Raw genomic sequence first — 9,861 nt, forward strand, 5'->3', positions numbered from 1 at the left:
CTTAAACATTTTCTTGCATGTGGCCAGAAAAAGTTAGAACATAAAGTTGTCTCATAAAACATTAAATTCCTCTCTCTCTCATTCACCTTTTCCTTCTTGGGCTAGCTGCCATTTGTGACCACACCAGGGCTGAGTGAGGGAAGGACTAGAAAGTGGTAGGGGGATAAGGACGTTCCTACCTGACATGTATAGTAAGTTGGTTCTTCCCCCACTTTCTCCATTTGATATGCATTCACTCAGAATGCTTTTGTGTGGCTTCCCATCTGCAGCCCTCACTATGGTTCCCTTGACGCCTTTCAAAAAGCTGCTGGTCCTCTCTCATTATCTGTTTTCCCTAGCACTCCAACAGATATCCTTTTGGGCAGGATCCCTTTAAAGATGGTCCCAAGCTGGTTCAATGGTTCATGGCTTGGGTTGGGTTTGGCAAGAGGCTGGGGCAGAGTCCCTACTTCCCCCAGGTGTTTTCCAGGAGATGGCAAGCCCCTGGGAGCCCAGTATGGGCCCTGAACAATGAGAAGCAATACTGAGGGTGATGTCTAGGTCCTAAGAGCATCCTTAAAGAGTCTCTCAGTCCCCAGCATGGTTCGGTGAAAGGAGAGAAAAATTCCCAAGCCCTCCAAGGGGCTGGGTGTGATAGCAAGGCAAACCAGGTGAGAGCTGGGGGCTGGGAAGAGAAGAATGCAAAGTACATCTTCCTCAACAATAAGAAGCCAGGGCAGGACTTCTGACATTAGTGGCCCATGCAGAAAGCACAGGGGGTGACTGTCCTGGGCACAGCTGCCTTCAGAACCATTCCTTACTCTTCCACTATTGTGTTTTGCATCACAAGGGGGCTAACCCCAGTGAATAGCATTTCCTAGCCTCCCCTGTCAGCTGCCTTCCTGCTGGTTCAGCTAATAGAGGATACCAGCAAGGGATCAGAGGATGGAAGGGAGAAAGAAGCTGCTTCCACTGGCAATAAGCCCCCAGTGACCTCACCTTATAAATTCAGTTCACATTTGAAACCAGTGACTTTTACGAATTCCAGGTACTCAGATTCCCTAGGTACTCAAATCCACCTAGATTCCCCTAATTCCCAAGGTCCCATATGTTCTTAGTCATTGCCTTAACTTTCTCATAAGGGACATGACTGTTGTAATGTGGGTTCTTTCTCTGTTGTAATATGGGTTCCCACAGTATCAGACACTGTATCTAGATTTTAGCTGCTTATGTCCAGGAGCTCTAAGACAAAAGAGACTTTTTATTTATTTATTTTTTCAACGTTTATTTATTTTTGGGACAGAGAGAGACAGAGCATGAACGGGGGAGGGGCAGAGAGAGAGGGAGACACAGAATCGGAAACAGGCTCCAGGCTCTGAGCCATCAGCCCAGAGCCTGACGCGGGGCTCGAACTCACGGACCGCGAGATCGTGACCTGGCTGAAGTCGGACGCTTAACCGACTGCGCCACCCAGGCGCCCCAAAAGAGACTTTTTAAAGACACTCCCACAGGCTCTGACTGTGGTTTGAGCTAAGAATTTAAAATTTTGGGTTTGGATTTTTTTTTTTAACTTTTTAAAAAGGTCTTTTAGGCTGAAAGCCATCAGAACGAGCCAGCCAGCCTATCTTATGTTCTTCATGTTCCTCATTCCTTCACAATGACCCGTCACTGTTCCCAAGGAGCATGAGTACCTCCGAGAGTACATGCAAAAACATTCCAGGGGGTGCTCAGGCAGTTTTAGAGATTACTTTCAGGCCCTCCCTTTTTAGATGCACTCTTTGCTAAAACTGACCTGCCTGACAAGGACTTGCCTTAGAACTTGAAGCCACTTCTGTTTTCCAGCCTCCCCTTTAGCAATCATTCTCCCTCCCCCACTTTATTTATTATGTATTTATGTATTTACTTTTTATTTAGTGATTCATCACTTACATATAACACCCAGTGCTCATCTTAACAAGTGACCTCCTTCTCCCTCCCCAACTTTAAACAACTCTGCCCTACATCTTACCAAGATGCGTTGTCCCAGGATACACAAAGCTCAAGATAACCACAAAAGGGGCAATTCAAACTATTGATGCCAGTAAAAGCTGCTTTAATCAAGGCACAAACTTCATATATCTCCTTCTCTTCTTATTTCTGATAAGAGTGAAACACAGTGGAATTTTGGTTTCTATTGGATGTTCTGAATTCAGGCATACTGTACATGGGGGTGGTGGAAATGATGTCCATCTAGATTTAATGACCCCTGACCATTATCAAAGAACTCACGACTTTGGTGAAAAATCCCACAACTGTTGATCTCTTAAACTTCTAAATAGATATACTTTCCCCTCTAATAAGTCAAACACATTAGTATTTCTTAATATCTCTTTATTTCCTCTCCTCCCCCATTATGTTGTTTGTGTTTGGAATTTCTGACATTAGTTCTTCTAGATAAACATTTTCAATCTTAGACTTTTCAAAAACAATTTTTCTAATGTTTATTTATTTTTCAGAGAGAGAGAGAGAGAGACAGAGTGAGAGTGGGGGAGGAGCAGAGAAAGAGGGAGACACAGAATCCGAAGCAGGCTCCAGGCTCTGAGCTGTCAGCACAGAGTCTGACATGGGGCTCGAACTCACAAACCGTGAGATCATGACCTGAGCTGAAGTCAGACGCTTAACCCACTGAGCCACCCAGGCACCCCAACATTTTCAATCTTAGACTTTTTTTTAACAGCAGTAGATTTATCAAAATAGTAGATTGCCCTGACATCCCATATCTCTTAAAGGTTGTCCTCGATTTGTTTCTCTTACTTGCACATTTCTTTTAAAGGCATTTTCAATTGTGGATTTTTATGTGGCAAACATCTGAGACCTTGTATGCCTGAGTGCATTTTTATTACTCTCTCTCACTGAAATGAAAATTTGGCTGTGTATAAAGTTTAAAGTTCACGGTTCTTTTCCTTCAGTAAACAAATAAATACATGATAAGAAAAACTGTATGATCATCTAAAAAGAAGGGGGAAAAGGTAATCAATACCCATTCATGATAAACAACAACAACACAAAACTTTCAATAAATTAAGAATAGAAGGACAGTCTCTCAATCTGATAAAGGGCATCTATTCAAACCCCTCAGTTAATGTTTTTATAGTGGAAGACTGAGTGTTCTTCCCCTAACATCAGGAACAAAGCAAAGATGTCCATCTTTGAATCTCTATCCACCATTACACTAGAGTGCCAAGCCACTGTGGGAAAAGATACCCAAGGCATACAGATTGGAAAGGAAAAAGTGAAACAGTCCTTGTTTGCAGACAACGTGATCATGCACATTGAAAATCCTAAACAATCTATAAAAAAGCCACTAGAATTAAGTGAATTTAGCAAGGCCACAGGTTACAGGTCAATATATGATAAATAATCAATGGTATTTCCATATATTAGCAATGAATACACGGAAAACAGAATTTTAAAAATATCATTAAAATAGGATCCCAAAACATAAGACACTTACTGATATCTTTAATTATTTAAGTATACTTTTTTTTAAATAGTCTGGGAATTTTATTAATTGAAGTTATTGTGGTCCAGTCCTGCTGTGAGGTCTTTTCATTTGACTCTGTTAAAGTGTAATTCAGAGACATTTAGTTACCTGCAAGCAAATGGTTTGTTTGTTTGTTTGTTTGTTTATGAGAAAGAGAGCCCGCATGCATGACAGCCAAGCAGGGAAGGGACAGAAGGAGGAGGAGACAGAGAATCTTAAGCAGGCTCCATGCCCAGTGTGAAGCCTGCAGGGCTCAGTCTCACAGCCCTGAGATCATGACCTGAGCCAAAATCAAGAGTCATATGCTTAACTGACTGAGATACCCAGGCACCCCTATACTCACTTATTTTAAAGAGAATAGTCATTAGACTGTTAACAAGAAAGGATTTCAAAAAGGGAGGAAAAAAACCTGATGACACTCTGGGAACAGTAAGTGTGTAGATTTTGGTTTGATTTTTGGTGAGGAAGGTGCACAGATCAGCAGGTACCTGACAGAGTCTAGCCTGTGACGTGTGCTCTGGAATAAGCTGTCTAAAAAAGCAAAAGAAACAGTTTTAGCTACTGACAGATTCCTCTGATAAGTTGGAGATTTTAATTGTGGAATATTCATGCCAGGCTGACACCGTTAGATCAGGTCTGTACCATTTTCCTCCTTAGAATTTCTTATCTCTCATTCATGGTGATTATATCCTCCTGCATTTTGTAATTTTAGGTGATGAGCTCATCTTCAGCGGGGCTTTGTATCTGGGAATGCTGCATGGCCGAGATGGAGGTATGTTCCTTCACAGAGATTTTATGTTTGCTTCTGTCTGCTTAGTATCCATTTTTAAGTTAATTTTTCAACTTGCGGGCCCCCAGTGTCCATAGGTAGTATAAGATTGAACTCTAGACCTGAATAAGAGGAGACTGAAATGATAACTTCTTAGGAGAGTATTTTTCCCCAATCAAGAAGCTAGGCCAAGAGATAGAACTTCACTGTTTCTCTGTGCATCTCTGAACATTTCATTTTTGGTTCATACTTTCACCAAGGTACAGCCCTTTGAGAGTCCTAGTTTTATGTAGAAGTGTCAAGTCTATCTCTTTACTTTTGTTAATCCAAGGTCCCTTCTCTTGTTGCTATGGGTACATTAAAAAATGCCTAGGTTCCTGAGACCTATAAACCCCTAGGGGGGGCTCCACATCAGCTCAGCCAACATTCCCTCTCCCCTGCCCCTTAATTGAGTTCCCTCTTAATTGCTGACCACTGAGAATTTTCCCTAATTTCTGTGAGCTTAGCTCTCCAATCAACTGAAAGCTTCATTTATTTTACCATGATTTCAAGATGTTTTCAAAGAGAGAGAACATGTATGGAATATATTCGTAATATAAATGTAATATGAATGGTAGGAAAAGGCAATTCACAAATCCATTCCTGACTTATCTCCCACCTTCCCCTAAAGCCCCCACCATTATGCTTTGTTCTTCCCTAAGCAACATTAATCATTGTTTTCCCTTCTCTACTCAACATCTAACCACAGTTTTAGTAACAATAAATGAAGGGATGGATGAGTGAATCAATCAGTTAATCAACTTTATAAGAACAGTAAGCTTTCCAAATTTTATTTTTCACAGTGACACCTACTGACTATGCCTGGAATTCTTATCAGTATGAACATACTGAAGATTGAAATAACAGAAATATTGAAAAAAAGGGAAGAGGCAAGAGAGGCTTCTAAAATGTATTAAGTTAAGGGATGCCTGGATGGCTCAGTCAGTTAAGCATCTGACTCGATTTCGGCTCAGGTCACAATATCACAGTTGGGGAGATCACGCCCTACATTGAGCTCTGCACTGACAGCTTGGAGCCTGCTTGGGATTCTCTCTCTCCCATTCTCTCTCTGCCCCTCCTGATCTCTCTCCTTCTCTCTCTCCAAATAAACTTTAAAAAATTTTTTAAAAATTAAAATGTACCAAGTTGAGAATTGCACCTTTTTAAAACAAAGCCTTGCAGAGGGCATCTGGGTGTCTCAGTCGGTTAAGTGTCTGACTTCAGCTCAGGTCATAATCTCATGGTTCATGGGTTCAAGCCCTGCATTGGGCTCTGTGCTGACAGCTGAGAACCTGGAGCCTCCTTCGGATTCTGTGTCTCCCTCTGTCTCTGCCCCTTCCCTGTTCATGCTCTGTCTCTCAAAAATAAATGAACATTAAAAATTAAAAAAAAAAAAAGCCCTGCAGGAATTGAATACTGAAAGTGAAAAGAGCTGAACCGTAAGATACAGACCATGTTAAAATTGAGTTCATATTTGAATGAACATGAATGAATGTGAACCCTAAAACCTGGCTGGTAGGGGAAGGCTTACAGCGTAGGTGGGAGCCGGGCTGAGCTCCTGGTGTTGAGTCATGAAACTGGGATTCCTACAGGCCATTAGCTAAACACATACAATAAACTATAGGCTGCAGTCTGTCTACTCACATTATCGAAGTCTCTTAATAAAGAGGACATTTTCTATGGTGATCGCTTCTACCTTCCTAATAAGATTTTATTTGTAAAACTTCAATTGGCATGTTACTTTTCAGCGTCATAGTCATTGTATGAGCAGAGGTGGTTAACCTTTCTGGAGTTTTTCCAGCAAGTGTTTGCTCCAAGAATTAGCTCAAATCCTCTGCTTAGTCATCAAGTGGTTCATTATTTTTTGAGTGATTAGAAGTGTTCCCAGGGTTTGCCATACACTCAAGGACCATGCCTGACATGGAGAAAGCTAAAATGAAAAGAGACTTCTTTTGACAGTGTATTCTTTTTCAAAAAGGGTAGAGTTTTAACAATAGAAACTGATCCTTCTGGAACAATATTTTATTTTAGGAACTGCCATATATTCACAGAACAATTTGTAAGAGGCGAAAGATTTATACGATTTGAAGAGAAACCAGAGTACTATTCACAGAACAATTTGTATGAACTTCTCTGTACTGAGTGATGGCTCATCCTCTACTATAAGGAGGTAGAGTGGGGAAATGGAGGATAAAGTGGCTCATTTTATTTTTTATTTATTCATTTATTTTTAATGTTTATTTATTTTTGAGAGACGAGAGAGAGCACAAGCAGGGGAGGGGCAGAGAAAGAGAGGGAGACACAGAATCCAAAGCAGGCTCCAGGCTCTGAGTTGTCAGCACAGAACCCGACGTGGAGCTGGAACCCACGAACTGTGAGATCATGACCTGAGCCAAAGTCAGATGTGTAACCAACTGAGCCACCCAGGCGCCCCTAAAGTGGGTCATTTTAGATGCTATCCTAGGGGTATATTACCAGGCTTGTCAAGATCAAGCCTAAAGCAAACAATCCTCTCCCTCCAAGTTCAATGAATTTATTGTAAACCACTTTGTCTTTTTCTTGCAAGGTCCATATAAAATTGCTCCAAATCTGCTCCGAATGTTTCTTAAAAAGCTCACATACCCTTTATCGTTTATAATCAAAACTTTCCCCCCAGTGTTCTAAGTGGCTTGGGAAGCCCAATCCAGAGGCTGTCTGGAGCATCTCCTATCTACACGTGCAAGCTGCCGTGGGCCATACACAGTATCTGTGTGACCGCTGGTGCCATGCACAAGGTAAGTATGGGTATGGGGCAGAGCCAAAAGAACTGCAGTCTTTTGCGGGGCAGGCAGCAGAGGGCCGGACAGCCCCAGGGGCTCAGAGCCAGGCACAGAGGCTGCAGCTCCAAGGCCACAGCCCTACTTGCAGGAGGCAAGCAGTACCGGCCTAGAAGCCTCTGCACACCTTTCTCTCCCTGCTGACTCAGCCTGGCTCGGGCTTGCCCAGGGCTCAGCTCATTATCTTGTTATCTTTACAACTTTATTCTCACTGCTTCCAAGCAAATCCTTCCCAAGTTTCTTAGTTGATCTTCAGAAAGAAGACACTGGTTGAGCCCATCTTTTTGTCCCATGCTGTCTGGAGCAGCTAATTAATTAGTCCATGGGTAGCCTGGCCTCCCTGGGGGCAAGAGCTTTAGATACTGTGGTCACTAGTATCTAAAGGGACAGGGCATGTGATGAGGCTTAGGCACAGTTTGGGGCTATGAGTGAGTGATCTAGATTCTCTTAACATGCGCTTCAGATCAGGCCTGAAGCATCTCTCATGGTGGCCTCCAGGAGTCCCTTGGGGAAGTTACTCCTTCCGCCTTTATTCCCCTAGGGCCAAGTATGCACTGGGGCCCAGGAAGGGGATAGGCCTCTTTCAGTCCACTCTGGAGCCCATTTGTTTTAGCCTGCCTGGGCAAAGCTTATGAAGATTTTATTGGGATATCAAAATGGACACTTGGGCAAAGGGAGCCCTGGTGATGAGTAAGTGTCCTATCCTAATGCAAAATTTGCTCAATCTTATTTAAAAACAAAGAAAGGCTTGGGGCCCCTGGATAGCTCAGTCAGTTAAGCCTCTTGACTTCAGCTCACGTCATGATATCATGGGTCACAGGTTCAAGCCCCGAGTCAGACTCTGTGCTGACAGAGTACCACCTGCTTGGGATTCTCTCTCTCCTTCTCTCTCTACCCCTCTACTGCTTGCATGCTCACTCTCTTTCTCAAAATAAATAAAATAAAATGAGATAATAACAATTGGGCTTAATCACTACTTTTTTGCCTAGGAGACTAGCCAAAATGTAAATATCCAGTGTTATGAAAATACATATGGGGAAAAAAGGACTCTGATGCACAATAGAATGCAGATCAAAAGCCTTGGGATGGCACACACCCTCCAACCCAGCAATTTCATTTGTAGTGGAGAGCTGAAAATGTACAGTACTCCTGTTGTGAAACAAATATAGTCCTTTGATTGTCTGTGACTGATTTCCTCCAAAGCACCCATCTTGATAGGAAGCGAGGAAAACTAAAATCAGTCCATGCCACTAAAACCCAGTTTAATTCAATACATAAAGGGACCATTTAGATGCTCAGTCTATCAAGGTAATTGTCTGGTCTCTCATCAATTCTCCCACTTCAACATAGGTTTAGGCACATAGGGGGCAGGAAGGCTTACATGTCCTATGGCATTAGGGAAAAGGCTCTTTGGAGTTCATATATAGTACAATCCCATTTCTGCTATTAAAAAAAAAAAAGTACAAGTGTCAAAGTGTGTCAAAGAAAGAAAGTCTGGAGAGGTAAAAAGCAAAGTCTTATCTTAGTTATCTCTGGGAGGTAGAATTGCACTGAGCTACTACTGTCTTTTACATTTATCTGTTTTGGTTTAATTTTATAAGAAGAATGCATTAATTTCATAATCAGAAAAAACCAATAATGATGTTTCATTCTGATAAAAAGCAAACAAATCCAACAGATGTTAACTTGGATTTTGACTGAAGTGTCAAGATATAATAGTGATTGAGCATCAAAGTAAGGTGTGAGCAGACCACAAATATTTCAAAGGCGATTTTCAAAATCTGGTTACCTGTCTCTTGGTCCTTGGCCTAAGGAATCCCTAACCCAGAGAGAGGAAATAAAAGAGTCAGAAGAGGGGAGATGCGGGGGGGGGGGGGGGGGGGGGGGGGGGGGGGGGGGGGGGGGAGGGGGATTTTGTGGGGAGGATTTCCCTGGGAAAATGTGAGGGATCACCTACTCCCTCCCCTCCAGTCTAGTGAGAAAGGCTTCAAGGGGACAGACCACTCAGGCAGCTTGAGGTGTGGTCATTGCTGTAGGGCATATACGATGGCCTGTTGCTGGTTGGCTCAGGAAGGCTAAGCAGCCTTGGCTGAGAGAAAAGGGCCTGGGTGAGAATTGCTCAACCAGCTGGGTGCAGGTCAAATGAGACAGGAGTCCTGGGGACAATTTGAGGTGGAGGCAGAGGTTAAGTCTCCCTGGGGTGGAGCCCAACCAAGAGGGTAGCCCGTGAGGAAAAGTAGGTCCCAGCAGTTAAAGGCTGGGAGGCAAGTCCTATGGTGAGACTGTGGGGAGCAGGAGGCAGGGGGACCCTACTGAAGGAGAAGGAGCGGAGTCAGAGAAGCCCAGCAGGGAAGTCTCCCAGGACTTCACAGAAACCCTCAGGATCAGTGTTAAATATCTGCCAGGGGACCTGTGGCCTATGGGTCGCCAGGTGTAGGACCCATAAAGCCAGGACTATCCCCCTTCCCTCTCCTCTTTTCCCCATTTCAACCTTAAAGGTCAGAAACAGCAGCAAGATTAAGAAGTGAATAAGAAAGAGAAGTAGCTCCCTCCCAGGCTACCTGCTATGGGCCCTAGCTTTGGGAGAGTGGGAGAGAAATCTTATCTATGAATGAAAATTTAAATATTGATTAGCATATTGGGCTGAACCCTTTTAATTATTTAGTTAAGCCTGCATTCATGACTTAAAGTGATTCCCTGGACTTTTACACTAAAGATGTCGAGAAAAAGTTATG

The sequence above is a fragment of the Leopardus geoffroyi genome, chromosome A3 (genome assembly GCF_018350155.1).
Source record: "Leopardus geoffroyi isolate Oge1 chromosome A3, O.geoffroyi_Oge1_pat1.0, whole genome shotgun sequence".
Taxonomy (NCBI): Eukaryota; Metazoa; Chordata; class Mammalia; order Carnivora; family Felidae; genus Leopardus; species Leopardus geoffroyi.